This window comes from Labrus bergylta, chromosome 2, assembly GCF_963930695.1.
Source record: "Labrus bergylta chromosome 2, fLabBer1.1, whole genome shotgun sequence".
Classification (NCBI taxonomy): Eukaryota; Metazoa; Chordata; class Actinopteri; order Labriformes; family Labridae; genus Labrus; species Labrus bergylta.
This window is the reverse complement of record NC_089196.1, coordinates 638746-644280: the sequence shown is the minus strand read 5'-3', so window position 1 is coordinate 644280 and position 5535 is coordinate 638746. Positions and strand designations below refer to the sequence as shown.

General features: G+C 44.2%; 1 pseudogene; it reads left to right on the top strand.

Annotated features, from left to right (window-relative positions):
• The first annotated feature begins 205 nt into the window (after window positions 1–205).
• LOC114921742 (5S ribosomal RNA) lies at window positions 206–314 on the top strand (annotated as a pseudogene).
• Window positions 315–5535: the final 5221 nt, after the last annotated feature.

Genomic DNA, 5535 nt, shown 5'->3' with positions numbered 1-5535 from the left:
GATCTCATCTGATCTCAGAAGCTAAGCAGGATCGGGCCTGGTTAGTACTTGGATGGGAGACCGCCTGGGAATACCAGGTGCTGTAAGCTTTTTGATTTTTTTCCATCATATAGAGACATATTCAAATGTCAAAAAAATTCAGCCAGAATCAATAATGGCCGAGGGCATGAGATCTTTAAAAGGCCCCTTTCTGCACACAATAATGGCTTACGGCCATACCACCCTGAACACGCCCGATCTCGGAAGCTAAGCAGGGTCAGGCCTGGTTAGTACTTGGATGGGAGACCGCCTGGGAATACCAGGTGCTGTAAGCTTTTTCATTTTTTTCATCATATGCTTTTTTTTCATTATATAGAGACATATTCACATGTCCAAAAATTCAGCCAGAATCAATAATGTGGGGGAGCATTTGCTCCCCCACATTATGGCCGAGGGCATGAGATCTTTAAAAGGCCCCTTTCTGCACACAACAATGGCTTACGGCCATACCACCCTGAACACGCCCCGTTTACGGCAGAGACAGAGTGGAGCCCGGAGAGAGCAGACGTGCCAGAGAGAGCAGGAGTCCTTATTTTTCGTTTTTGTTATATATGCATTGTTTTGTTTAAAGTCCTCAGATGTTTAGTGAACGTCCCCCAGCAGTCACGGACTGTGAGGGGGATTGCTTTTCTTTTTTTCTTACCTGTTTACCCCTTTTTTTGGGAAGATCTTTTGATCTCTTAAATGTTTGCTAGCGGGCCGCTAGCAAACACACACGGACGGATCACAAAGATGACAGGACAACGGACCGGAGAAAAAGGAAAAAGAAATAGATAATGGACAAGAAAAAGGACAGACAAACACGGCATTGAAACAACGGAACGGATTAAACGACAACGAAAAGGACGACGGACAAAAAGGACTGATAAACATGGCAAACGAAACTGGGAATGGTATGGGCAACGGAGAGAGAGGAAGAGAGAGGAGCAGTGAGCTGATTGCCCCAGCTGCGGACAATCAAGGACTGATTGGTGTGCAGAGTGTGAGAGGTGCAGAGGGAGCTGAGAAAAGAGAGGCAAAAGTGGCCTACGAAAAAAAACTGACACTAAACATTGAAATGGTGGGGGAAAAGTACCTTTACAGCAGGTAATGAACAACATAAAAATGATCTGCGGGGGCCTGCTGGCGTGCAGAACCGTGGGGCCGGAAAAACTGGAAGTGACAGTGAGCAACATCAAGGGAAAAGAAAGGCTCTTGGACGGCTTCAAGATTGGAGAGACAAGAGTTGTAGCCAGAGAACTAAATAATGACGAGCTGGTGGTGTCCTTTCTGAACCTGCCGGCCTACATCACGGATGAAGAAATCGTGTGGAAGCTGACGGGCTGGGGAGTGAACCCCACATCTCCAATTAAAAAGGAGAATGTGGCCAGGGTCAACAATAGCCGACGGAACAAGGTTTGTCCGGGTCCGGTTCAACGACCAGGTACAGTCGCTCCCTTACTCCACAAAATTCAATACAGTGATGGGGAGCGAATTCTTCAGAGTCATTCATGATAGACAACAAAAAGTGTGCAGGATGTGTATCCAGCCGGGACACATCCTGCGAGAGTGCCCAGAGTTCATGTACCACAAATGTGGGGTGCAGGGACACTTTGCACGTGAGTGCAGCGCGAACCTGGCAAAATGTAAAAACTGTGAAAAAAGAGAAAGTGACTGCGAGTGTGAAAATGAAAAGGAGAGCAGGAATGAGGCGGAGGAGGAGGTGTACAAGGACGCGGCAGAAGGAGAGGAGGAGGTGACTGGAGAAAGCGAGGAGGAGACCGGAGAGGAGGAGGGCAGCGGAGGAGAAATGGAGCAGAGCGGAGAGAGCGGAGGAGAGCAGGTGGCAGAGAACGAGTTGGAGACGCCGGAGCAGGCTGGAGGAGGGGGACAACAGAAGCAGCGCAAAACGAGCAAGAAAGCGAAAAAGGGAGACAGAACGGACGGAGAACCAGGGGTAAGCATGAGCATAAAGGGGAGGGAGGGGCCTGAGAGGGTGTCGGGGCAGGCGGGAGGGAGTAAAATCAGGGCAAACAACCTGACTAAAAGCGCCAGTCCAAACGAAACAGACAGCGAAATGGATGTTAGTGAACTGGCAAGCGCGCAAAAAAAACTGAGTTTGGGGCAACGAAAGAAGTTGGCTAAAAAATTAGAAAGTAAAGACAAATGATGGCTGGAAATAACCCTGGTAAATCCGTTTGTTTTTCTTTTTTTTCCTTTTTGATAATGGCCTTAATTTTATTTTCTATTAACGCCAATGGACTACGGAGCAAGGAAAAGAGACAATCCATGTTTTCCTGGCAAAATGACATTCTGTGTGTGCAGGAGACCAGGTGGGATGATTCCCTGGTAGAAGACATTAAAAAAGACTTTGTGGGCCAAATCTTTAGCTCCAATGGTACGCCAAGGGCGAGAGGAGTGGCGGTTCTAATCAAAACGGATCGGGTAACAGGGGTTAATTTGGTGTACGGGGATAAAGAGGGGAGAGTTATAGTTATAGACTGTATGTACGAAACAAAAAATTTAAGAATTATAAATATATATGCGCCGAACGGAGAAAAAGAAAGGAAAACGTTTTTTATAGAAATAAGCAAATGGTGGGAAGGAAACTGCGTGATAATCAGCGACTTCAATGTGGCAATGACGCCAACAGACGTATCAAAAAATAATGTGTTCAAGGGGGACGTAAGCAGAGGGGCACTGAAAGACCTAATAATAACCAAGCAGTGCTTAGACATATGGAGATTGCTGCACCCATGGGAAAGGGCTTACTCTAGAAGGCAAATCGTGCTAAACAGACTGAAACAATCAAGAATAGACCTCTCCCTGGTGACATGTGAGGTGGTGAAGTGGGTAAAAAGCGCTGAGCATAAAACCAATACGTGGAGCGATCACGCAGGAATGACAATCACATTTGGAAAAGAAACTGATTCACGTAAAGGAGGGATATGGTGCTTTAACGGAAGTCTGCTAGAAGATGATGCGTTTGTGAAAAGCATGAAAAAATTCTTGAATGATGTGGGATATGAGTGGGGGGAGAATGAAGATATGAATGTGTGGTGGGATGGGGTAAAAGTCAGAATCAAAAAAAAGTGCATTAACTATAGTAAGGAGAAAAAGTGGAGAGAAAATCAAATGGAAGAGAATCTAAGAAAACAACTAAGTGAGGAAATAACATTGCTCGACAGTGCAGATAATGCTTGCGCAGAAAAATACATACACTTAAAAGAGCAGTTAAAAGCGTTCGAACTAAAAAAATGTAGGGGCGCAGCGATTAGGAGCAAAATACAATATTTGTATGAAGGGGAAAGGAGCACAGCCTTTTTCCTGGGTCTGGAGAAACAAAAGCAAATAAAAACAGAAATAAACGAATTAGTGAACGCAGCAGGGGAAAGGGTGACGGATAAAACTGAAATATTAAAAACGGTCAAAGGCTACTATGAAAGCCTGTTCACGAGACAGGAGTGTGATGGTGCGAGCGCGGACAGAGCTGTGGGTGCCTTAAAGAAGGAACTTAGCGACGAGGATAAAATATGGTGTGAAAGTGAGTTTACGGACGGAGAAATCAAAAGCGCTCTAGAGGGTTTAAACAGAAACAAAAGTCCTGGTAGCGATGGCCTAACTGCTGAATTTTATTTAGCTTTCAAAGAACAGCTAGTACCCATACTAGGCAAACTAAGTAAATATATTGAGAGAGTCAAATGCATACCGAAAAGCTTGGGGGAGGGGGTGGTTACTATTTTCTACAAAAACAAGGGGGACAATAAAAATCTGGACAACTACAGACCAATCAGTTTACTAAACACAGATTACAAAATCATAGCAAAAACAATAGCCAATAGAATCAGGGAAGTAATAGGAACTATCATAGAGCAAACACAATCATACCAAACAGGGACATAGCAGACTCAATCATTTCAATAAAACAGACGGTCAGGGACATGGAAAGGGAGGGGGGGATATGGTTAGGGATTGATTTAAGTAAGGCATTTGACAGAGTGGATCATAGGTTCATGGGGAGGGTTTTGGAGAAGTTTGGGTTCGGGGAGAGAATGAGAGAGTGGATAAATGTGTTGTACAAAGGGGCGGAAAGTAAGATAAAATGTAACGGGGCTTTAACTGATGCATTTAAGATCACAAGATCAGTAAGACAGGGGTGTCCGATGTCAGCGCTGCTGTATAGCTTGGTGGCAGAGCCGCTGGCAGCGCTGATATCGGAAGACGGGAGCATTAAAGGAATAGGGGAGGAAAATGTTAAAATAGTCCAATACGCGGATGACGTGAATATAATGGTGAAAAGAGAGGAGGATATAGAACTAATACTGAAACACGTGCAAACCTATGAAAGGGCATCGGGGGCAAAAGTAAACGAAAATAAGTCTGAAATTATGCTACTGGGAAGGAAACTGCGTGATAATCGGCGACTTCAATGTGGCGATGACACCAACGGACGGATCAAAAAATAATGTGTTCAAGGGGGACGTGAGCAGAGGGGCACTTAAAGACCTAATCATAACCAAACAGTGCATAGACATATGGAGATTGCTGCACCCATGGGAAAGGGCTTATTCTAGAAGGCAAATTTTACTAAATAGATTGAAACAATCAAGAATGGACTTCTCTCTGGTGACGTGTGAGGTGGTGAAGTGGGTTAAAAGCGCTGAGTATAAAACTAATACGCGGAGCGATCACGCAGGAATGACAATAACATTTAGAAAAGAAACTAATTCACGAAAAGGAGGGATATGGTGCTTTAACGGAAGTCTGCTCGAAGATGATGCGTTTGTGAAAAGCATGAAAAAATTCTTGAATGATGTGGGATATGAGTGGGGGGAGAATGAAGATATGAATGTGTGGTGGGATGGGGTAAAAGTCAGAATCAAAAAAAAGTGCATTAACTATAGTAAGGAGAAAAAGTGGAGAGAAAATCAAATGGAAGAGAATCTAAGAAAACAACTAAGTGAGGAAATAATATTGCTCGACAGCGCAGATAATGTGCGGAAAAATACATACACTTAAAAGAGCAGCTAAAAGCGTTTGAACTTAAAAAATGTAGGGGCGCAGCTATTAGGAGCAAAATACAATATTTGTATGAAGGGGAGGGGAGTACAGCTTTTTTCCTGGGCCTGGAGAAACAAAACCAAAAAAGAACAGAAATAAACGAATTAGTGAACGCAGCAGGGGAAAGTGTGACGGATAAAAATGAAATATTAAAAACAATCAAATGCTGAACCTTCGGCCCAGTCTGAGGTCCTGAGCACTCTGGAAGAGGGTTTCTTCCAGAATATTTCTGTACTTGGCCGCATTCATCTTTCCTTCAATTGGAACCAGTCGTCCTATCCCTGCAGCTGAAAAACACCCCCATAGCATGATGCTGCCACCACCATGTTTCACTGTTGGGATTGTATTGGGCAGGTGATGAGCAGTGCCTGGTTTTCTCCACACATACCGCTTAGAATGAAAGCCAAAAAGTTCAATCTTGGTCTCATCAGACCAGAGAATCTTCCTCATAGTCTG